Source organism: Pan troglodytes, chromosome 8 (genome assembly GCF_028858775.2).
Source record: "Pan troglodytes isolate AG18354 chromosome 8, NHGRI_mPanTro3-v2.0_pri, whole genome shotgun sequence".
Lineage (NCBI taxonomy): Eukaryota > Metazoa > Chordata > Mammalia > Primates > Hominidae > Pan > Pan troglodytes.
The window spans coordinates 51557352-51584082 of record NC_072406.2 but is presented as its reverse complement, the minus strand read 5'-3'; positions in this window follow the sequence as shown (position 1 = coordinate 51584082).

Here is a 26731-nt window from a genome sequence, read left to right as displayed (position 1 = left end):
CCATTGCATTCCATTCCTTTCCATTCCATTAGAATCCATTCCATTGGCATCCATTCCATTCCATTCCATTCTAGTCCATTTTATTCCATTCCACTCCATTCGGTTGCATTGCATCCCATTCCATTCGAGTCCATTCCATTCCATTCCATTCCCTTCTATTCCAGTATATTGCACTTGAGTCGTTTAAATACCATTACATGCCATTCGAGTCCATTCCATTCCATTCAATTTGAGTCCATTCCATTCCATTCCATTCCATTCGAGTCCAATCCTTTCCATTCTATTCCATTCAAGACCTTTCCATTCCATTCCATGAGAGTCCATTCCATTGGAGCCCAAACCAGTAAATTCCATTGTATTCCATGAGAGTACAGTCCATTCCATTCCATTCGAGTCCTTTCCATTCCATTCCATTCCATACGAGTCCATTCCATTCCATTCGAGTCCATTCTATTCCTTTCGATTCCATTCCATTTCATTCCATTCCATTCCATTCCATTCCATTCGTGTCCATTCCATTCCATTCCAATCCATTCTATTTGTTCCATTCCATTCCATGCCATTCATGTCCTTTCCGTTCCATTCGAGGCCATTCCATTCCATTCCATTCGAGTCCATTCAACTGTGTTCCATTTCATTCGAGTCCATTCCATTGCACTCCATTCCACTCCAGTCGAATCCATTCCACTCTATTCCATTTGATTCCATTCCATTCCATTCGAGTCCATTCCATTCCATTCCATACGATTCCATTCCATTCCACTCCATTCCATTCCATTCCATTGCATTCCATTCCTTTCCTTTCGAGTCCATTCCATTCAATTCCTTTCCTTTCGAGTCCATTCCATTCGAGTCCTTTCAGTTCCATTCCATTCGAATCCATTCCATTCCTTTCATTTCCATTTCAGTCCTTTGCATTCCATTCAGTTTGATTCAAGTCCATTCCTTTCTATTCCATTCGAGGCCATTTCCTTCTATTCCATTCCCTTCCATTCCTGTTAATTCCATTCCATTCCGTTTGAGTTCATTCCATTCCATTCAACTCCATTCCATTCCACTCGAGTCAATTCCATTCGAGTCAATTCCATTCCATTCCATTTGAGTCCATTCCATTCCATTCCATTCAATTAGAGTTTACTCCATCCCATTCCATTCCAGTCCATTCAAATCCATTCCTTTCCATTCGAGTCCATTCCATTCCATATAATTCGAGTCCATTCCTTTGCATTCCATTCCATTCGAGTCCATTCCATTCTATTAAATTTGAGTCCATTACATTCCTTTCCGTTCCATTCATGTCCAATCTATTCCATTCGAGTCCATTCCATTCCATTCCTGTCAATTCCATTCCATTCCATTCCATTCCATTTGAGTACATTCAATTCCATTCCATTCCACTCGAGTCCATTCCATTCCATTCGAGTCCATTTCATTACATTTGACTCCATTCCATTCCATTTCATTAGAGTCCATCCAAGTCCATTCCATTCCTTTCCATTCCATTCCATTCCTTTCCATTCCATTCCATTTCATTCCATTCGATTCCACTGATTTCCATTCCATTCCATTCGAGTCCATTCCATTCCATTCTATTCCATTCGCGTCCATTCCATTCCATTCCATTAGAGTCCATTCCATTAAAGCCCAATCCAATAAATTCCATTCTATTCCATTCGAGTCCATTCCATTCCATTCCACTCGAGTCGTTTCCATTCCATTCCATTCCATTCGAGTCCATTACATTTCATTTGAGTCCATTCCATTCCATTCCACTCCATTTGAGTCCATTCCATTCCTTTCAATTCCATTCAACTCCATTTCTTTCCAATCCATTCCATTCCATTTGGGGTAATTCCAGTCCATTCCATTTGTTTCCATTCCATTCCATTCTATTCCATTCAACTCCATTCCATTCCACTCGAGTCAATTCCATTCGAGTGAATTCCATTCCATCCCATTCGAGTCCATTCAAATCCATTCCATTCCATTCGAGTCCATTCCATTCCAATACATTTGAGTCCATTCCACTGCATTCCAATCCATTCAAATCCTTTCAATTCTATTACATTCAAGATCATTCCATTCTGTTCCATTCCATTCATGTCCAGTCCATTCCACTCCAGTCCATTCCATTCCATTCGAATCAATTCCATTCCACTCCATTGCATTTCAGTACACTCAATTCCATTCCATTCCACTCGAGTCGATTCCATTCCATTCCATTCGAGTCCATTCCATTCATTTCCATTCCTTTGAGTACATTCAACTCCATTCCATTCCACTCGATTCCATTCCACTCCATTTGAATCCATTCCATTGCATTCCATTTCATTCGAGTCCATTCCATTCCATTCCATACCATACCATTCAAGTCCATTCCCTTCCATTCCATTCCATTCCACTCAATTCCATTCCATTTCAATGCATTCCTTTCCTTTACATTCTATTCCATTCCATTCGAGTCAATTCCATTCCATTCCATTCCATTCGAGTCCATTCCATTCAATTACATTCCATTCTTTTGAGACCATTCATTTCCTTTGCATTCCACTTGAGTCCATTCCATTTCATTCCATTAACGTCCATTCCATTGCATTCCATTCCATTCGACTCTATTCCATTCTATTCCATTCGAGCGCATTGGTTGCATTCCATTAGATTCCATTCGATTATTGTCCATTCCATTAAATTCCATTCCATTCATTTCGAGTCCATTCCATTCCATTAGAGTCCATTCCATTCCATTGCCTTCGAGTCCATTCCATTCCATTCTATTGTATTCCAATCAAGTCCACTCTATTCCATTCCATTCCATTTGGTTCCATTCCATTTGAATCCTTTCCATTCCATTCCATTCCATTCCACTTCAATCAAGTCCATTCAATTCCATTCTATTCCATTCGAATCCATTTCATTGCATTCCATTTGAGTCCATTCCATTCCATTCCTTTAGATTCCATTCCATATATCCCATTCTATTCCATTCAGGTCTGTTCCATTGCATTCCATTTGTATCCATTCTGTTCCATTCGAGTCCATTCCATTCCATTCCTTTCAAGTCCATTCCATTCAAGTCCATTAGATTCCATTCCATTCCATTCCATTCCATTCCATTCCATTCCATTATATTATATTCCATTCCATTCCATTCTATTCCATTCCATTCCATTCCATTCCTTTCCATGCCATTTCTTTCCAATCCATTTGATTCCATTCCTTCGGCTCCATTCCTTTCCATTCCATTCGAGGCTGTTCCATTCCATTCCTCTCCATTCATGTGCATTCCATTCCTTTCTATTCCATTTGAGTCCATTCCTTTCCATTGCATTCCATTCCATTCGTGTCCATTCCATTCCATTCCATTCTATTCGAGTCCATTCCATTACAGTCCATTTCGTTCAAGTCCACTGCACTGCACTCGAGTTGTTTCCTTTCCATTACATACCATTCATGTCCATTCCATTCCACTCCATTCCATTCAACTGGAGTCCATTCCATTCCATTCCATTACATTCATGTCCATTCCGTTTCATTCCATTAGAGACCATTCCATTCCTTTCCAGTCCAATCGAGTCCATTCCATTTCTTTCCATTCCTTTCCATTCTGTTCCAGTCCATTCCATTCCATTCGTGTCCATTCCATTCCATTCCATTCCATTCTGGTCCATTCCATTCCATGCCATTGGTGTCTCTTCCATTCCATTCGAGTCTATTCCATTCCATTCCATTCTATTCCATTCAAGTCCATTCCATTCCATCCAATTTCATTCCATTCTATTCCATTGATTTCCATTCCATTCCTTTCGAATCCCTTTCCTTTCCATTCTATTCCATTCGCGTCCATTTCATTCCATTCCATTAAAGTCCATTCTATTAAAGAACAATCCAATGAATTCCATTCTATTCCATTCGAGTCCATTCCATTCCATTCCGTTCCACTCCAGTCGTTTCCATTCCACTCCAGTCGTTTCCATTCCATTCCATTCTATTCGAATCCATTCCATTCCATTCCATTCTACTCAAGTCGATTCCATTCCATTCCATTCGAGTACATTACATTTCATTCGAATCCATTCCATTCCATTCCATTCGAGTCCATTCCATTCCTTTCAATTTCTTCCAATTCAACTGCATTCCGTTCGAGTTGATTCAAACCCATTCCATTCCATTCCATTCCATTCGGGTGCATTCCATTCCTTTCCATTCTTGTCCATTCCATTCCATTCCATTCCATTCCATTTGAGTCCATTCCATTCCTTTTATTTTGATTCCATTCCATTCCATTATATTTCATTTGAGTCCATTCCATTCCATTGCTTTCCATTCCATGCCTTGCCATTCCATTTGATTCTACTCTATTCGGGTCCATTCCATTTCATTCCATTCAGGTCCATTCCATTCCATTCCACTCCATTCGAGTCCATTCCAATCCTTTCGATTCCATTTGAATCCATTTGTTTCCAATCCATTCCATTCCATTCTGGTTAATTCCAGTGCATTCCATTCGTTTCCATTCCATTGCATTCAACTCCATTCCATTCCACTCGAGTCAATTCCATTCGAGTGAATTCCTTTCCATTCCATTTGAATCCATTCCATTCCATTCCATTAAAGTTTATTCCATCCCATCCTATTCGAGTCCATTCAAATCCATTCCATTCCATTTGATTCCATTCCATTCCAATCCATTTGAGTCCATTCCATTGCATTCCAATCCATTCGAATCCTTTCCATTCTTACATTCAAGTTCATTCCATTCCGTTCCATTCCATTCGAGTCAATTCCTTTCCACTCCATTGCATTTGAGTACATTGAATTCCATTCCTTTCCACTTGAGTCAATTCCATACCATTCTGTTCGAGTCCATTCCTTTCCTTTCCATTCCTTTGAGTACATTCAACTCCATTCCATTCCACTCGAGTCCATTCCATTCCATTCCATTCGAGTCCATTCCATTCCATTGGAGTCCATTCCATTCCATTCCATTCCATACCATTCCATTCAAATCCATTCCACATCATTCCATTCCATTCCACTCGATTCCATTCCATTCCAATACATTCCTTTCTGATCCATTCCATTCAATTCCATTCCATTCCATTGCATTCCATTCCATTCTTTCGAGACCATTCATTTCCATTGCATTCCATTTGAGTCCATTCCATTAACGTCCATTCCATTGCATTCCATTCCATTCGAGTCCATTCCATTCTATTCCATTCGAGTGCATTCATTGCGTTCCATTAGATTCCATTCAATGAGGGTCCATTCCACTAAATTCCATTACATTCATTTCGAGTCCATTCCATTCCATTTCCTTCAAGTCCATTCCATTCCATTCCATTGTATTCCATTCAAGTCCACTCCATTCCATTCCATTACAATCCATTCCATTCCATTCCATTTGAGTCCATTCCATTTCATTCCATTCCATTTCAATCAAGTCCATTCAATTCCATACTATTCCATTCGAGTCTATTCCATTGCATTCCATTCGAGTCCCTTCCATTACCTTGCATTCTATTCCTGTGCATTGCATTCCATTCCGTTCCATTCCATTCCATTCGAGTCCATTCCATTCCATTCATGTCCCACCCATTCCATTCTAGTCCATTCCTTTCAAGTCCATTCCATTGCATTCCATTCCATTCGTGTCCATTCCATTGCATTCGAGTCCATTTGATTCTATTGCTTTCCATTCGAGTCTATTCCATTCAATTCCATTCCATTCCATTCCATTCAACTCCTTTCCATTCCATTCCATTCCATTCGACTCCATTCCATTTCATTCCTTTCAAGTACATTGAAATCCATTCCATTCCATTCGAGTCAATTCCATTGCATTCCATTCCTTTTGGATCCATTCCATTCAATTCCATTCGAGACAATTCCATTCCATTCCATTTGAGTCTATTCCATTGCATTCCATTCCATTTCTTTGGAGACAATTCACTTCCATTCCATTCCATTTGATTCCATTCCATTCCATTCCGTTCGAGTCCATTCCATTGCATTCCATTCCATTGGAGTCCATTCCATTTTATTTGATTCGATTCCGTTCCTTTCCATTCCATTATGTTCCATTCCATTAGGTTCTCTTCCATTAAATTCCTTTCCATTCCATTCAATTCCACTCCACTCCATTGCCCTCAAGTCCGTTCCATTCCATTCCATTCTATTCCATTCAAATCCATTCTGTTCCATTCCATTCCCTTCCTGTCCATTCCATTCCATTCCATTCCATTCCATTCCTTTAAAATCGGGTCCATTCCATTCCATTCCAATCGAGTCCATTCCATTCCATTCCAATCAATTCCATTCAATTATATTCCATTATGTTCGAGTCCATTCCATTGCATTCCACTCGAGTCCATTCAATTCCACTCCATTACAGGCCATTCCATTAAAACCAATTCTTTTCCATTCGAGTCGGTTCTATTCCATTCCATTCCATTTGTTTCCATTACATTCCATTTGAGTCCATTCCATTCCATTCCTTTCGAATCCATACAATTCCATTCCATTCTATTCTATACAAGTCCATTCCATTGCATACCATACCATGCCAATCCATTCCATTCCATTCCATTCGTGTTCATTGCAGTTCATTCGAGCCCGTTCCATTCCATTCCACTCCATTCGGGTCCATTCCATTCCATTTCATTCTTTAGAGTTCATTCCTTTCCATTCCTTTCCATTCCATTTGGGTTCATTCCATTCCATTTGACTCCATTCCTTTCCATTCCATTCCATTCCATTCCATTTGAATCCATTCCTTTCCATTCCATTCCATTCCCTTCCATTCATGTTTATTCCATTCAATTCCATTCGAGTTCATTCCACTCTATTCACTTCCTTTCCAGTCCATTCCATTCCACTCGATTAGTTTCCATTCCATTACATTCCATTGGAGTCCATTTCATTCCATTCCATTTCGTTCGGGTCAGTTCCATTCAACTCCATTCCATTTGAGTCCATTCAATTCTACTGCATTCGATCCCATTCCATTCCATTCCATTCGAGTCCATTCCATTCCATTATATTCTTTCCCATTGGAGTCCATGCCATTCAATTCCATTCCATTCTATTCCATTCCAATCCATTCCATTCGAGTCCATTCCATTCCATTCTATTTCTTTTGAGTCCTTTCCATTCCATTCCATTCAGGTCCATTCCATTCCAACCCATTCCTTTCGAGTCCATTCCATTCATTCCATTCTATTAGAGTCCATTCCATTCCCTTTGTGTCCATTCCATTCAATTCCATTCAAGTGAATTCCATTCCATTCCATTCGAGTTCATTCCATTCCATTCGAGTCTGTTCCATTCCATTCCATTCGAGTCCATTCCATTCAATTCCATTCCAGTCCATTTCAATCCTTTCCAGTCCATTAAATTGCATTCCATTCCTTTCGAATCCATTCCATTCTGTTCCATTCCATTCGAGCCCGTTCCATTCCATTTGAGTCCACCCCATTCCATTCCATTCCATTCGTGTCCATTCCATTCCAATCCATTTGAATCCATTCCATTCTATTCGAGTCCATTTAATTTCCTTATATTCCATTTCAGTCCATTCCATTGCATTCCATTCGAGTCCATTCCATGCCATGCATGTCCATAACATTCTCTTCCATTTGAGTCCATTCCATTCCACTCCATTCCATTCCATTCCATTCCATTTGGAGCCATTCCATTCCATTTGAATAAACTCCATTCCATTCCATTCAAATCCATTCCATTCTATTCTATTCCTTTTGGGTTTTTTCCATTCCATTCCTTTCGAGTCCATTCCATTCCATTCTATTCCATTCGAGGTCATTCCATTCAACTCCACTTGTTTCCATTCCATTCCTTTCCATTACATTCGAGTCCATTCCATTCCATTCCATTCCATTTGGGTCCATTCCATTCAATTAAATTCGTGTCAACTCCATTCCACTCCATTTCAGTCCTTTCCATTGCATTCCATTCCATTCCTTTCAAGTCCATTATATTCCATTCCATTCCATTCGAATTCATTGCATTCCATTCCATTCGAGTCGACTCCACTCAATTGCATTCGAGTAACTGCCATTCCATTCCATTACAGTCCATTCCATATAATTCCATTCCATTCCATTCGAGTCCATTATATTCCATTCCATTCCATACGAGACCATTCCATTCCATTCTTGTCCATTCCATTCCATTTCATTCTATTCGATTCCATTCCATTCCATTCAAGTGAATTCCATTCAATTCCATGCATTCCATTCCATTTAATTCCATTCCATTCCATTTCATTCCATTCCATTCCATTCCATTCATGTCCTTTCTATTCCATTCTGTTCGAGTCCCTTCCGTTCCATTTGTGTCAATTCCATTACATTCCGTTCGAGAACATTCCATTCCATTCCTTTCCATTAGGGTCCATTCCATCAGAGTCCAATCCGATAAATTCCATTGTATTGAATTTGACACTGTTTCATTACACTCCATTCCATTTGAATCCATTCCATTCCATTCGAGTCCATTCCATTCCATTCCATATGATTCTAATCCATTCCATTCCATTCTATTCAATTCAAGTACTTTCCATTCCATTCCATTGCATTCCCGTCCATTCCATTCCATTCCATTCTATTCAGGTCCATTTCATTCCATTCCATTTCTTTTGAGTCTATTCCATTCCATTCCATTGGAGAGCATTTCTTTCCAGTCCACTCCATTCCATTCCAATCCATTCGATTCAATTCCATTCCATTCCTTTCCATTGGACTTCAATACTTTCCATTCCATTCCATTCAGGTCCATTGTATTCCATTCCATTCGAGAACCTTCCTTTCATTCCATTCTATTCCATTCAAGTCCATTCCATTCCATACCATTGCATTCCATTCCTGTCCATTTCATTCCATTCCATTCTATTCCATTCAAGTCCATTCCACTCCATACCATTCCATCCATTCCTGTCCATTTCATTGCATTCCATTCCATTCCATCCATTCCATTCCATTCCTTTGGGCCCATTCCATTCTATTCCATTGGCATGCATTCCTTTCCATTCAAGTCCATTCCATTCCATCCCATTACATTCGAGTCCATTCCATTTCATGCCATTCCATTCGATTCCTTTCCATTCCATTCCATTCCATTCCATTCCATTCCATTTCATTCAAATCCCTTCCATTCATTTCCCTTCGAGTCCTTTCCATTCCATTCTTTTCCATTTCAGTCCTTTTCGATCCATTCCATTTGAGTCCATTCCATTCATTTCCATTCCTTTCGAGTCCATTTCTTTCAATTCCATTCCATTCCATTCGTGATAATTCCATTCTGTTCCATTGGAGTCCATTCCTTTCCATTCCATTCCATTCAAGTCCATTCCATTCCACTCAAGTCAATTCCATTAGAGTCAATTCCATTCCATTACATTCGAGTCCATTCCATTCCATTCCCTTCAATTAGAGTTTATTCAATCCATTCCATTCGAGTCCATTCAAGTCCATTCTATTCCATTCGAGTCCATTCCATTCCAATCCATTTGAGTCCATTCCATTGCATTCCATTCCATTCGAGTCCATCCCATTCTATTACATTCGAGTCCATTACATTCTCTTCCATTCCATTAGTGTCCAGTTCATTCTATTTGAGTCCATTCCATTCCATTCCACTGGAGTCAAATTCATTCCAATCCATTCCATTTGAGTAAATTCAATTCAATTCCATTCCACTCGAATCCTTTCCATTTCATTCAATTCGAGTCCATTCCATTCCATTCCATTCCATTCGAGTCCATTTCATTCCATTCGACTCCATTCCATTTCATTACATTCCATTGGCTTCCATCCATTCCATTCCATTCCATTAAAGTCGATTCCATTAAATTCCAATCCAACAAATTCCATTCTATTCCATTGGAGTCCATTCCATTCTATTGGAGTTCATTCCATTCCATTCCATGTGAGTCTGTTCCATTCCCTTCCTTTCCATTCCATTCCATTCCATTCCTTTCGATTCCATTCCATTAGTGTCGAAACCATTCCATTCCATTTCATTCGAGTCCATTCCATTCCATTCCATTCCATTCGTGTCCCTTCCATTACATTGCATTCCATTCCTGTGCATTCCATTCCATTCCCTTCCATTCCATTCGGGTTCATTCCATTCATGGCCCATCCATTCCATTCAAATACATTAAATTCCATTGCATTTGAGTCCATTCCATTGCATTCCATTTCATTCGAGTCCCTTCCATTCCATTCCACTAGAGTCCATTCCGTTCCATTCCCTTCGAGTCCATTCCATTCCATCCGAGTCCTTTCCTTTCCATTGCTTTCCTTTCGAGGCCATTCCATTCCATTCCTTTCCATTCTAGTCCAACCCATTCCATTCCCTTCCATTCCATTCCACTCCATTCAACTCCTTTCCATTCCATTCCATTCCATTCAAGTCCATTCCATTGCATTCCATTCCATTAGAATCCATTCCATTTTATTCGATTCGATTCCATTCCTTTCCATTCCATTATGTTCCATTCCATTAGATTCCATTCCATTAAATTCCATCCCATTCCATTCGAGTCCTCTCCATTCCATTGCCCTCGAGTCCATTCCATTCCATTCAATTCTATTCCATTCATGTCCTTTCCGTTCCATTCCATTCCAATCCATTCCATTCTATTCCATTCCATTCCATGCCCTTCCAGTCCATTCATTTCCATTCCATTCCTTTCAATTCGGCTCCATTCCATTCCATCCCATTCGAGTCCACTCCATTCCATTCCATTCCAATCAAGTGCATTCAATTACATTCCATTATGTTCAAGTCCATTCTATCGCATTCCACTCGAGTCCATTCCATTCCATGCCATTACAGGCCATTCCATTAAATCCAAATCTTTTCCTTTCAAGTCGGTTCTATTCCATTCCATTCCATTCGTTTCCATTACATTTCATTCGAATCCATTCCATTCCATTCCTTTCAATTCAATTCCATTCCATTCTATTCAATTCCATTCAAGTCCATTCCATTCCATACCATACAATGCCATTCCATTCCATTCCAATCATTTCCATTCCACTCGATTCCATTCCATTTGTGTCCATTCCATTCGAGTCCATTCCATTCCATTCCACTCCATTCGGGTCCATTCCATTCCATTTCATTCCTTTTGAGTCCATTCCTTTCTATTCCATTCCATTACATTCAGGTTCATTCCATTCCATTCGAGGCCATTCCTTTCCATTGCATTCCATTGCATTCGAGTCCATTCCTTTCGATTCCATTCCATTCACGTTCATTCTATTCCATTCCATTCGTGTCCATTCCACTCTATTTCATTCCTTTCCAGTCCATTCCATTCCACTCGATGCGTTTCCATTCCATTCTATTCCATTCGAGTCCAATCCATTCCATTCCATTCCATTTGGGTCAATTCCATTCCACTACATTCCATTCCAGTCCATTCCGTTCTATTTCATTTGAGCCAATCCCATTGCATTCCATTCGAATCCATTCCGTTCCATTCTATTCTATGCAATTCGCATCCATGCCATTCAATTCCATTCCAATCGATTGCATTCCAATCCCTTCCATTCGAGTCCATTCCATTCCATTCTATTTCTTTTGAGTCCTTTCCATTCCATTCCATTCGAGTCCATTCCATTCCAAACGATTCCATTCGAGTCCATTCCATTCCATTCCATTGGAGTCCATTCCATTCCGTTTCATTCCATTCCATTCGAGTCCATTGCACTCCATTCCATTCTATTCGAGTCCATTTCATTCCACTCCATTCCATTTGGGTCCATTCCATTCAATTCCAATCGAGTCAATTCCATTCCATTCCATTCCATTCAAATCCATTCCACTCCATTCCAGTCCATTCCTTTCCATTCCATTCGAGTCCATTCCATTCCATTCAAGTCTATTCCAATCCTATCCATTCCATTAAATTCCATTCCATTCCTTTCGATTGCTTTCCATTGTATTCCATTCCATTTGAGCCCATTCCATTCCATTTGAGTCCACTCCATTCCATTCCATTCGTGTCCATTCCATTCCAATCCATTCCATTCTATTCGAGTCCATATAATTCTCTTCCATTCCATTCCAGTCCGTTCCATTGCATTCCATTCGAGTCCATTGCATTCCATTCCATTCCATTCGTGTGCTTTCAATTCTATTCCATTCGTGTCCATTCCATTCCATTCCATTCCATTCCATTCTGTTCGGAGCCATGCCATTCCATTTGAGTCCACTCCATTCCATTTCATTCGAATCAATTACATTCCATTCTATTCCATTTGGGTCCATTCCATTCCATTCCTTTCGAGCCCATTCCATTCCATTCTATTCCAATCGAGGTCATTCCATTCAACTCCATTCGTGTCCATTCCATTCCTTTCCATTGCATTCGAGTCCATTCCATTCCATTCCATTCCTTTTGGGTCAATTCCATTCAAGTAAATTCGTGTCAACTCCATTCCACTCCATTCCAGTCCTTTCCATTGCATTCCATTTCATTCCTTTCAAATCTATTGAATTCCATTCCATTCCATTCGAACTCACTGCATTCCATTCCATTCCTTTTCAGTCCACTGAATTCCATTCCATTCCATTCGAATTCATTGCATTCCATTCCATTCAAATCCACTCCATTATATTCCATTCAAGTAAATGCCTATCAGTTCTATTACAGTCCATTCCATATAGTTCCATTCCATTCCATTCGAGTCCATTCTATTCCACTCCATTCCATTCGAGTCCATTCCACTCCATTCTTGTCCATTCCATTCCATTCCACTCCATTTCATTCAAGTCAATTCCGTTCCATTGCATTCATTCCATTTCATTCCATTCCATTCCATTCCATTCCATTCCATTCCATTCCTTTCATGTCCTTTCCATTCCATTCTGTTCAAGTCCATTCCATTACATTCGTGTCAATTCCATTACATTCCGTTCGAGTACATTGCATTCCATTCTGTTCAATTCGAGTCCATTCCATTCCTTTCCATTAGACTCCATTCCATTAGAGTCCAATTATATAAATTCCATTGTATTGAATTCGACCATGTTCCATTCCATTTCAGTCCATTCCATTCCATTCAAGTCCATTCCATTCAATTCCATATGATTCCAATCCATTCCATTCCATTCTATTCACTTCAAGTCCTTTTTATTCCATTCCATTCCAATGCATTCCAGTCCATTCCGTTGCATTCCATTCCATTCCATTCGGATCCATTCCATTCCATTCCATTTCTTTCGAGTCCATTCCATTCCATTCGAGAGCATTTCTTTCCATTCCACTCCACTCAGTTCCATTTGATTCCATTCCATTCCATTCCATTCGACTTCAATCCTTTCCATGCCATTCCAATTGGGTCCACTACATTCCATTCCATTCGAGTACATTCCTGTCATTTCATTCTATTCCATTCAAGTCCATTCCATTAAATACCATTCCATTCTATTCCATTCCTGTCCATTTCATTCCATTCCATTCCATCCATTCCATTCCATTCCATACGGCCCATTCCATTCTATTCCGTTGGAGTGCATTCCTTACCGTTCCATTCCATTCAAGTCCATTCCATTACATCCCATTTGATTTGAGTCCATTCCATTCCGTGCCATTCCATTCAATTCTGTTCTATTCCCTTCCATTCCATTCCATTCGAGTACATACCATTCTATTCCATTGGAGTCTATTCCATTCAATTCCATTCCAATCGAGTCCATACCCTTCCATTACATTTCATTTGAGTCCATTCCATTCCATTCCCTTGGAGTCCATTCCATTCCATTCCATGCCATTCGAGTCCATTCCTTTCCATTCCATTACACTCGAGTCCATTCCATTCCATTCCAATACATTCATGTCCATTCACTTCCATTCCAAACTAATTTAGTCCATTCCATTACATTCCATTTCATTCGAGTCAACTCAATTCCATTCCATTCCAATCGAGTCGATTCCATTCGATTTCATTCCATTTGAGTCCATTCCATTCCATTCCCTTCGAGTCCATTAAATTCCATTCCATGCCATTCGAGTGCATTCCTTTCCATTCCATTCCATTCGAGTCCATTCGATTCCAATCCATTCCATTCTATTACATTCGGATCCATTCCATTCCATTCCATTCCATAGCATTCCATTTCATTAGAATCCACTCCATTCCTTTCCATTCCACTAGAGTCGGTTACATTCCATTGCATTGAATTCGAGTCGATTCCATTCAATTCAAGTCCATTCCATTCCATTCCATTCCTTTTCATTCCATTCATTTCGAGTCCATTCCATTCAACTGCATTCCATTTGTGTCCAATTCTTTCCATTCCATTCCTTTCAATTCCTTTCAACTCCATTCCATTTCATTCCATTCCGTTCAAGTCTCTTCAGTTCCATTCCATTCCTTTCGAGTTCAATACATTCGATTCAATTCCATTTGGTTCCATTCCATTCCATTCCATTCGTATACATTCCATTTCACTCCATTCTATTTCATTCAAGTCCATTCCACTCCATAAAATTCCATTCCATTCCAGTCGATTCCATTCCAGTCAATTCCATTCCATTGCATTCCATTCCATTCCATTTGGGTCCATTCCATTCCATTCGTGTCCATTCCTTTCCATTCCATTCCATTCGTGTCCATTCCTTAACATACCATTCCATTCCAGTCGTCAATTCCATTCCATTCCATTCCTTTCCATTCCTGTCAATTCCATTCCATTCCATTCCATTCGAGTCCATTCCATTCCATTTCATTCCATTCTATTCCATTCTAGTCCATTACATTCCATTCCATTTTATTCAGGTCCATTCCATTCCATTTAATTCCACTTGGGTGGTTTCCATTCCATTCCTTTCCATTCGAGTCCATTCCATTCCTTTCCAGTCCATTCCATTCCATTCCATTCCTTTCCATTCATTTCGAGTCCATTCAATTAATTTGCATTCCACTGGAATCCATTCCATTCCATTCCATTCCATTCCATTGGAGTCCATTGCATTGCATGTGAGTCCATTCCATTCCATTCCATTAGATTCCAATCCATTCCATTCCATGCCTTTGCATTCAGTACCTTTCCGTTCCGTTCCATTCTATTCCAGTGCAATCCAGTTCATTCCATTCCATTCCATTCGTTTCCTTTTCATTCAATTCCATTGGAGTCCATTCCTTTCGAGTCCGTTCCGTTCCATTCCATTCGAGTCTATTCCATTCCATTCCATTCCATTCAGGTCCATTCCATTCCATTTCATTCGAGTCCATTCCATTCCATTCCAGTCCATTCCATTCCATTCCATTCGAGTCTATACCATTGCATTCCATTTCATTTGAGTCCATTCCATTCCATTCCATTCCATTCTATTTGAGTCGATTTCATTCTATTCCATTCCATTCGAGTCCATTCCATTTCTTTCCATTCGAGTCCATTCCATTCCATTCCATTCCATTCCATTCCATTCCACTCGAGTCAATTCCATACCATTCTATTCCATTCAACTTCTTTCCCTTCCATTCAAACACATTCCATTCCATTTCATTTGACTCCATTCCATTCCATTGCATTCCACTTGAGTCGTTTCCAGTCCATTAAATTTCATTCGAGTCTAGTCCATTCCTTTCGAGTCCATTCCATTCCATTCCATTCAAGTCCATTCCATTGCATTCCATTCCAATCCACTCCATTCCTTTGGATTCCATACCATTCCATTCCAGTCCATTCCATTCCAATCCATTCCATTCCATTCGAGTCCATTCAATTCCATTGCATTCGAGTCCATTTCATTCCATTCCATTCCATTCCATTCGAATTCATTCCATGCCATTACATTCCGTTCTATTCGAGTCCATTCAATCCCATTCCATTCCATTCCATTCGAATCCATTCAACTCCATTCCATTCGAGTCGATTCCAGCTCTTTCCATTCCAATCCATTCCTTTCCTTTGGAGTCAATTCCATTCCATTTGAGTCCATTAAATTCTATCCCACTCCATTCCATTCCATTCTATTATAGTCCATTACATTGCATTCAATTATAGTCCATTCCATTCCATTTCATTCCATTCGAGTCCATCTCATTCCATTCCATTCCTTTCCCTTCGAGTACGTTCCATTCCATTCCATTCGCATGCATTCCATTCCATTACATTACATTCCCTTCGAGTCCATTGCATACCATTACATTCCATTCTATTCGAGTCCACTCAATCCCATTCCATTCCGTTTGATTCCATTCCACTCCATTCCTTTCGTGTCCATTCTATTCCATTATATTCCATTCCACTCGAGTCCATTTCATTCCATTCCATTCCATTCCATTCCACTCCTTTCCATTTGAGTCCATTCCATTCCATTCCACTCAAGTCAATTCCATACCATTCCATTCCATTCGAGTTCTTTCCCTTCCATTCGAGCCCATTCCATTCCATTCGAGTCCATTCCATTCCATTCCATTGCATTTCATTCCATGCCATTCCATTCCTTTCAAGTCCATTCAATTCCATTCCATTCCATTCGAGTTCATTCCATTCCATTCCATTCCCTTCCCTTCCATTCCATTCCATTCCGTACTATTCAGGTCCATTCCATTCGAGTCCATTCCATTCCATTCCATTCCATTCGATTACAGTCCATTCCATTCCATTCCATTCGAGTCCATTACATTTGATTCCGTTACATTACATTGGGTCCATTCCATTCCATTCCATTCGAGTCTATGCCATTCCATTCCATTCCATTCAAGTCCATTCCTTTCCATTCTATTCTATTCCATTCGAGGCAGTTCCATTCCATTCCATTCCATTTGATTCTGTTCTATTCCATTCCATTCCATTGGAGTACATTCCATTCCATTCCATTCCATTCCATTCCTTTCAATTCCATTCCTTTCCATTCCATTCCCTTTGAGTCCAATTCATTCCATTAAATTCTATTCCATTCAAGCCCATTCCATTCCATTCCATTTCATTCTAGTCCATTCCATTCCTGTCCATTCCATTCCATTCCATTCGATTCCGTTCCATTCCATTCGGTTCCATTCCATTCCATTCGAGTCCATTCCTGTCCATTCCATTCGAGTCCATTTATTTCCATTACATTCCACTCCATTCGATTCCATTCCATTCCGCTATATTCCATTCCATTTGAATCAATTCACTTTCACTCCATTCCTTTCCAGTCCATTCCACTCCATTAAATTCGAGTCCATTCCATTCCACTCCATTCCATTCCAGTCCATGCCATTCTATTCCATTTGAGTCCATTCCATTCAATTCTATTCAAGTCCTTTCGATTTCATTTCATTCTATTCCATTCGAGTCCATTCCATTCAATTCCATTCCATTCGTGTCCATTCCATTCCTTTCGAGTCCATTCCATTCCATACCATTCCAATCGTGTCCATTCAACTCCACTACATTCCATTTGAGGCCATTCCATTGTATTCCATTCGAGTCCATTCCATTCTATTACATTAGAGTCCATTCCGTTAAATTCAATTCTATTCCATTGGTGTTCTTTTCATTCTATTCCATTCCATTTGTGTCCATTCCATTCCTTTCAAATCCTTTCCATTCCATTCCATTCCAGTCCATTCCATTCCATTCCAGTCTATTTCATTCAAGTCCATTCCATTCCAGTCCATTCCATTCCATTCCAATCACTTCCATTCCATTTCATTCAATTCGAGTCCATTCCATTCCATTCCACTCCATTCATGTCCATTCCATTCATTCCATTCCATTTGAGTCCATTTCGGTCCATTCCAATCCATCCCAATCGGGTCCATTCCATTCTTTTCGCGTCCATTCCACTCCATTCCATTCGAATGCATTCCATTCCATTTCATTCCTTTCGAGTCCGTTCCATTCCAATTCTTTCCATTCGATTCCCTTTCATTCAATTTCATTCCATTCCATTATATTCCATTCCATTCGAGTCCATTCCATTCCATTCCATTATATTCCATTCCATTCGAGTCCATTCCATTCCATTGGAGTCCATTTCATTCCATTACATTCCATTCTATTCAATTCCATTGCATTCCTTTACCTTCCATTCTATTCGAATCCATTCAATTCCATTTCATTCAATTTGAGTCCCTTGCATTCTATTCCATTCCATTCGTGTCCATTACTTTCTGTTCCATTCGATTCAATTCCATTCCATGCCATTTGAGTGCATTCCATTCCATGCCATTCTATTCCACTCAATTCGATTCCATTCCATTCCGTTCGAGTCCATTCCATTTGAGTCCATTTCATTCCTTTCCATTCAAATTGACTCCATTCCGTGCCATTAAATTCCATTCCTTTCAATTCCATTCAACTCCATTCTATTCCATTCTACTCCTTTCCATTCCATTCGAATCCATTCCATTCCATTCTATTACTTTCCCTTCCATTCCATTCCATTCCCTTCCTTTCCATTCCATTCCATTCTATTCCATTCCATTCGTGTCCATTTCATTCCATTACTACCCATTCCATTCAAGTCCATTACATTTCTTTAAATTCGAAACCATTCCTCTCCACTGAATTCCAATCCATTCCATTCGTGACCGTTACATTCCATTCCAATCGCGTCCATTAAATTCCATTCCATTCGAGTCCATTCCATTCCGTTTCATTTGAGCCCATTCCATCATATTCCTTTCTATTCCATTCAAGTCCATTCCATTCCATTCACTTCCTGTCCATTTCATGCCATTCCATTCCATTCCATTGCATTCGTGTCCATTCCATTCGAGTCCATTCCATTCGAGTCCATTCCATTCCATTCAAGTCCCTTCTATTCCATTCCATTCGAGTCCATTCCATTCCACTCCATTCCATTCAATTCAATTCCATTCTATTCCATTCGAGTCCATTCCATTCCATTCCATTCGAGTCCATTCCATTCAGATCCATTGCATTCCACTCCATTCCTTTTTATTCCATTCCATTCTATTCCATTCGAATCCATTCCATTCCCCTCCATTAGAGTCCATTACATTAGAGTCCAATCCAGTAAATCCCATTCAATTCCATTCAAGGTAATTCCATTCCATTCCATTCATATCCATTCCATTCCATTGGAGTCCATTCCATTCCATTCCATTCCAATCCATTCCAATCCATTCTATTCCATTCAAGTACTTTCCATTCCATTCCATTCCAATCCATTCCATTCCATTCAATTATATTCAGGTCCATTCCATTCCTTTCCATTCCTGCCCATTTCATTCAATTTGAGTCGATTCCATTCCATTCCATTCCAGTCCAGTTCATTCCAATCGAGTCTTTTCCTTTACATTCCATTCCATTCGGGTAACGCCAGCTAAGCCATTCTCACATTCCTGACCTTTAGAAACTTTACAAGTAGACGAATGATTGATGTTGTAAGCCACTAAGTTTTGAAGTGATTTGTTATGCTGCAATAGTAACTAGTACAGATGCATAAATGAATAGAAAATCTGTTGCACATTTATGTACCCGAAGAGTGTCAATATCCAAACATTTTTTTTTCTTTTAAGTTCTCCAATTTATTCCTTTTTTGGTTGTGTCAGTAAACATACAACTCCATGGGTAATTTTGTGGTAGGGCTGTCAAAATAACCATAAAAATACAATGAAATATGATATGATATGATTAAGATCAAGTAAGATGTGTGAGAAGTCTAGCAAACTGGAGGGAAAACGCTGAAAAGTCACACTGGCATGAGACAAAATTCTGTCTTGTCTTCTCCACACTAATGCATAAGCTGGGAGTCCTCTTTTCCTCCTCTTTATAGAGAATAAAGTTGCTTCCCCTGCTCCTTCTTTTTTGCTTATAAACAAAAAAAGCAAGCTGTAGATTTTTAGCAGCAGCAACCTGCTCTAAAGTAAGCCATGTTATCTAGGAGAAACAGGAACATTTCAATCAGGGCTAAGATGATTTCTTTAAGGATAAAGAGCCCAATATATCTCAAATGGAATTTTCCAGGAAAGGAACATATTGTGAGTCTAGCTCCCAAGTTAGTCCACTGGATAATACACTGAGAATCCAGGGTTATTGGTTGTATCTTTCCAAACCAGCATGGTTAGTTTGGTTGGTTTCAACATGGCATAAATAAATCCAAACTTCTGAGTTTAGTAATCACAGTATTAGAGGTGACACTGACTGCTTCAACAACAACAAAATTAACCCCAAAATGTAGAATGGCTCTCAACACAATAGAAGCTTATTTCTCATTAACATAAAGCCCAGAACACACATTCGTGATCAGTAGGAGGCGCTCATCTGAGCCAGGCACCCAGACCCTTCCATCTTGCGACAGACATATGGCTTCCCATCTGCTGTCTTTGTCCACATGGACACAGAGAAGGCACACAAAGAATTGCAAGGTAGAGAGTCTGTGGGCCAGGCTGTGAAGTTGCAGGCATCACTTCTGCTCAGATTTTCTTGTCTAAGCCTCAGTCACTTGGGCTCCTGACCACAAAGATCACTGGTAAGCACAGGAAGAAGGGGAGACAGACGCTTGAACAGTTAGCCCGTCTCTGCCACAGCAAATGGCACCACTTACTCCTGCACAGCCATAGATAACCTCCTCAACCGTCTCCCCTCCAGAGCCCATTCCATTCTTACCTGCATCCCTAACCCAAGACAGATTGAACCCCCTTCCTCTCTGCTCCAGGGAACCTTGCACCCATCTTATCTTCATCATATTAATTATTGCTCAATTGCCATCATTTATGGGCCTGTCATTCCACTACTGTGTTAGCATCTGGAGAGCAGAGAGCATGTATTTTCCCCTGTATATCATGGTGTCTGGCAAAGAGTAGACACTCATTTGACAGATTGAAGGATGAATAAAGTGTTACTCAAAACAAGTCCAGGTAAAATAATATGGAGAATTGTGTGTTAAGACTACTTTTTGATAGAACACAAGGTTGGGCCCAAAGGCTTATGCCTGTAATCCCAGCACTTTGGGAGGCCAAGGAGAGAGGATCACTTGAGCCTGGGAGTTCAAGACTGGCCTAGGCAACATAGTGAGGCCCTGTTTCTACAAAAGAAAAAAGAATTAGCCAGGCATGGTGGCAAGTACCTATGGTACCAGCTACTTGGGAGACTGAGCTGAGAAGATCACTTGAACCCAGGAGTTCGATGTTACAGTGAGTTATGATCATGCCACTGCACTCACCCTAGGTGACAGAGCAAGAGCTTGTTTCAACACAATGTGAAAAGGAAATATGAGAAATAGCAGAGCCATGCTATATTCAAAAACAAAGGGCAGCTCTTGTGGTTCCATCTCCTATCTGTGAAGTGCCAAGACAAAAGCAAGAATTCTACTATTTATGACAGCCTGGTCATGGGCCATGCGAACTCTCACTTCAACACTCATGTTTTTAGGGTATCTAAGATGTACTGCCAGGGACCATAACAGGGTGAAAGTTGGACCTGAGCTGGGCACGGTGGCTCAGGCCTATAATCCCAGCACTTTGAGAGGCCAAGGCGGGTAGATCACAAAGTCAGGAGATCGAGACCATCCTGGCTAACACGGTGAAACCCCATCTCTACTAAAAATACAAAAACAAAATTAGCTGGGCATGGTGGTGGGGTGGCGGGCACCTGTAGTCCCAGCTACTCGGGAGGCTGAGGCAGGAGAATGGCGTGAACCTGGGAGGTGGAGCTTGCAGTGACCTGAGATCATGCCACTGCACTCCAGCCTGGGCAACAGAGCGAGACTCTGTCTCAAAAAATAAAAAAAGAAAGAAAGTTGGACCTGTAGGGGAAATGACAGGAAGGCAGACTTGGTCATAACTGAGGAAAGGAAAGGACATAGAGCAGACATCAGATGCTCTGAAGTTCTAGTGTTGGCCCTGCCCTTGGCTAGTGGTACATCCTTGGATAAATCATTTAATCTTTCCATGCCTCAGATTTCTTGCCAGGGAATGAATGAAGTTGAATTAATTGGCCTTCCATATCTAGAATCCTAAGACTCCTTGAACTAGAGCTTGCCAACAAGCTTAGGAGGCCAGTAGCTCCCCATCACTGAAAGTATTTGAGCAAAGATGAGATGATCCTAATAACCAAGACAGCCTCCTTTATTCTGTGCTTACTATGTTTCTGGAAGTGTGCTAAGCATTTCTTTTTTTTGCATGCTTTCTCTTAAGAATACTATGGAGTAGGTACTAATATTATCCACATTTTACAGGTAAGGAAACTCTTTACAGAAGTTAAGTCACTTCCTGAAAGTCATTCTGCTGCCCAATGGTGGTGCCAGGATTTGAGCCCTGACTAGTGTCTTGCTCTGTGTGTCTGTGTGTTGCATTTCTGTGCTTGGAAAAGTCTGACTGGATGGCTTCATAAGGACACTTCCCTTTTTTTTTCTTTTTTTTTTTTTTTGAGGTGGAGTCTCACTCTGTCACCCAGGCTGGAGTGCAGTGGCACAATCTCAGCTCACTGCAACCTCCACCTCCTGGGTTCAAGCCATCCTCCTGCCTAAGCCTCCTAGGTAGCTGGGACAACAGGCACATGCCACCATGCCCAGCTAATTTTTGTACTTTAAGTAGAGTGAGAGTTTCTCCATGTTGCCCACGCTGGTCTCGAACTCCTGACCTCAGATGATCTGCCTGCCTTGGCCTCCCAAATTGCTGGAATTACAGGCATGAGCCACCGCACCTGGCTGGGACACTACTTACTTATGGAAACTATACATTAAGAAATTGAGTGACTCGGCCGGGTGCAGTGGCTCATGCCTATAATCCTAGCACTTTGGGAGGCCAAGGCAGGCGGCTCACGAGGTCAGGAGATGGAGACCATCCTGGCTAACACAGTGAAACTAAAAATACAAAAATTAGCCAGGCATGGTGGTGGGCACCTGTAGTCCCAGCTACTCAGGAGGCTGAGGCAGGAGAATGGTATGAACCTGGGAGATGGAGCTTGCAGTGAGTCGAGATCACACCACTGCACTCCAGCCTGGGCGATAGAGCGAAATTCCGTCTCAAAAAAAAAAAAAAACAAAGAAATTGAGTGACTGGCCTGGAAGGAGAAAGGGGAAAATCCTGAGCAAAAAAGCCCCTCCTATTTTTACAATCTTAGCATTTATAATTGCATGCTGGTCATCAGGCATGGCTCGTATGGGCCTAAGAATGTTTTCTGAGCTGGGAGGATGAAAGTAAATCAAAGTGTTCTGCCCAGCAACAGCATGTGGGACACCAAGGCTCAACTGAGCTGAGCAAATAGAAGACTTGAAATGGCTTTATTTCAGTGGGGATTTGTTTAGTAGTAGTTGTTTTTTAATTTTGTTTCGGTTTGGTTTTTTGAGATGAAATCTCACTCTGTTGCCCAGGCTGGAGTGTAGTGGTGGCACTATCACAGCTCACTGCAGCCTCAATCTTGTAGGCTCAAGGGATCCTCCTGCCTCAGCCTCTCATGTAAGTGGGACCTGACTAGCTGGCCAGCCATATCCCGCTAATATTTATTTAGTTAGTTAGTTAGTTAGTTAGGAAGAGACAGGTCTCCCCATGTTGGCCAGGCTGGTCTCAAACTCTAGAGCTCAAGTGATCCTCTCACCTCATCCTCACAAAGTGCTAGGATTACAGGCTGGAGCCACAGCAACTGGCCTTGTTTAGTTTCAGTGAATAAAATTGCCTTTTGAGGGAGCTACAGAGGCAATATAGCAGTTTGGAATCCAGGAAGCTTCCTTGGTCTTATGTTTCTAAGGGTCCCAGGCATATTATAAGCAACTGCTCCTGATGGAGGCGCTAGTGTATGAAGAGCTAGGTTCTGGAGCTAGACCGCCTGGACTTCTGTCTTGATCATGTGCTTTTGGGAACATGACCTATCCCGTCAGTGCCTCACCCTCTTCACATGCAAAGTAGAAACAATGACAGCAGCTGCCTCGTTGGGGTTACTATGATGATGTATGTCATGACTTAAAATACATAAGGTGCCGACAGCAGTGGCTGGTACGTAATGGATACTTAACAGAGCCATTCCTTTCAGGGTCAATGGGGTGATGGCTATTTTATTTTTTTCTTTTTTTTCAATTTGAGACCAAGGACTCAAGAAAAAAAATTCAGGCCAGACGTAGTGGCTCACACCTCTAATCCCAGCACTTTGGAAGGCTGAGGTGGGTGGATCTCTGGAGGTCAGAAGTTCAAAACCAGCCTGGCCAACATGGAGAAACCCCATCTCTACTAAAAATACAAAAATTAGCCGGGCGTGGTGGCACATGCCTGTAATACCAGCTACTCGGGAAACTGAGGTGGGGGGAATCACTTGAACTCAGGAGGCGGAGGTTGCAGTGAGCTGGGATCATGCCTCTGTACTCCTGCACTCCAGCCTGGGGGAAAGAACAAGACTCTGTCTAAAAAAAAAAAAAAAAAAAAAAAAAAAAAAAAAAATCCTGAAGTCAAAAAGCGAAAGAGTAACAAAGGTGGGCAGGCAGGAACTACTCAGCAGTGTAGAATGGGCCCTAGAAGCAAAGATTATTCCAGAGTCATCTGAACTCAGACTCACAGGCATCACCGACAGGCCAGTCCTGCCCCAGCTCAAGCCCTGATACTAGGGGGGCCAGGATGGGTGGGGGCGGGTAGGGGTTGGCCCTTGCAAAACAGCCTCTATCCTGTGCAACAGTTTCTAATTCAGCAGAGAGTGTTTTGTTTTTAAGAAATGTCCAACTGGATATATGGCATTGCTGTTAAAACTGTTTTTATTACCTTATGGAACTACAAGAAAGCCTAGGGATGTATTAATACATATAGGGTTGACAGGTCCATAACTATAAAGTAATGGCAGGCATTATCCATATATATTAATGGAAGTGGGAGTCCAGGGGCAGACACAGAACATTCCCAGAGGGAACTGACCGACTTTATTATTTTTATGTAGGTTCAGATATTATTTCTCAGGTACAGCAAAAAATGATGCTTTATTCCATCAACTATAACCCAGGCACACAGAGTCATTCCATTTCCCAAAGGAATACAAGCAAATAAACCTTTAGGCAGCAAACAGAAATGCATTTTCTCTCCTCTCCCTGCCTTCTTTTGAGGAACAGAATTAGCAGGTTTGCCTAGAGTGCACTCTTCTCTCTTGAACCACATCTTCAACCCCCAAAGGGAACACAGTGAGATCTTCCCCAGAGGTAGTTCAAAGTTGGGGGCCCTTTCATTTGCCAGGATCTAACTCAGCTACTCAGGAGGCTGAGGCAGGAGGATCACTTTAGGCCAGGATTTCGAGAGCAGCCTGGACAACATAGTGAGACCCTGTCTCTACAAAAAAATTTTTAAAATTAGCCGAATGTGGTGGGGCATGCCTGTAGTCCCAGCTACTCAGGAGGCTGAGGTGAGAGGATTGCTTGAGCCCAGGAGTTTGAGGGTATAGTGAGTAGTGATGGCATCCCTACCCTCTATCCTGGTTGACAGACCAAGTGTCCAGCCCTAAAAAAAAAAATTTTAATTAAAAATTTTTAAATCTTTAAAAATTAGAAATCTTAAATTATTCTTTAAGATTTATAAGAGGACTCAGTAAAGGCTGTGCTGGCAATAACATCAAACTACTGAATTCTTTGAGAACTCACTGGAGATTATTATTTTGCATGACATAACTAAACATCTTAATGGTTGACTTAATTACTTAGATGTCAGTCTGTGTGTTTTTGGTGTCGTAAGTACAAAGCTTAGAAATGTTACTTTTAGGGCCAGGAGCAGTGGCTAATGCCTGTAATCACAACACTTTGGGAGGCTCAGTCAGGCGGATCACCTGAGGTCAGGAGTTTGAAACCAGCCTGCCCAACATGGTGAAACCCCGTCTCTACTAAAAATACAAAAATTAGCCAGGCATGGTGGCAGGCACCTGAAATCCCAGCTACTTGGGAGGCTGAGGCAGGAGAATCTCTTGAATCCGGGAGGCAAAGCTTGCAGCGAGCCGAGATCGTGCCATTGCACTCCAGACTGGGCGACAAGAGCGAAACTCCATCTCAAAAAAGAAAAAAAAAAATACTTTTAAAACCAAGTACTAGCTCATCTCTAAGTAATACTACTTAAGTAGGCAAAAGCCCCTGGAGGTAGCCTGAACTTTTTATACTCTTAGCTGAGGGGACAGAACAGAAATGATATGACATTTACAGAAACCCCTATGTGGCCTGGCCCCATGGGAATTTTTTCTGTTAGTTAAATAAAGACCATTTGTTTCTATTGATTAAAAACAAAATTATTCATATGATGGGTTCAAGAAAACAAATTATTTCCCTAATGGACAGTGTAGGTCAGGACTAGAAGCAAACAAGGATCTTCTATCCCTCACACATCTCAACACTCAAGCAAAAACTCAAAGAAAACAATGATACTGACAGCCACGTCATGCACCGTGCTCACACAAGGATGCCAAGAGGCTTAATATGTGTTCCTTACCTGGACCCTTTTCACTGGATCAGAAACACGGATGTCTTAGTCTGATAGGCATCCTCTGCTAATGCATTTTAAATGATTGAATCAATAATTTGATGGGCCACTTTTTATAAGATGCTACGATACCCTATGAAGCACTATTAAAATATTCATTTTTCTGCACACCAGATGCGGCCCAATTGTTCATAACCAATATTGGTTCTCTGGCAAAAGAAGCAAAGGCAGCCCTCTAAGATATTCCTCACTGATATTCCATTTTTCAGTGGCTAGGGAGACATGAGTAGGAAGCAACTCTGGGTCCCTGCACCCATGATCTTGGTGCCATCAAAGTGCCGCTGCTGGCAGGTTCCTGG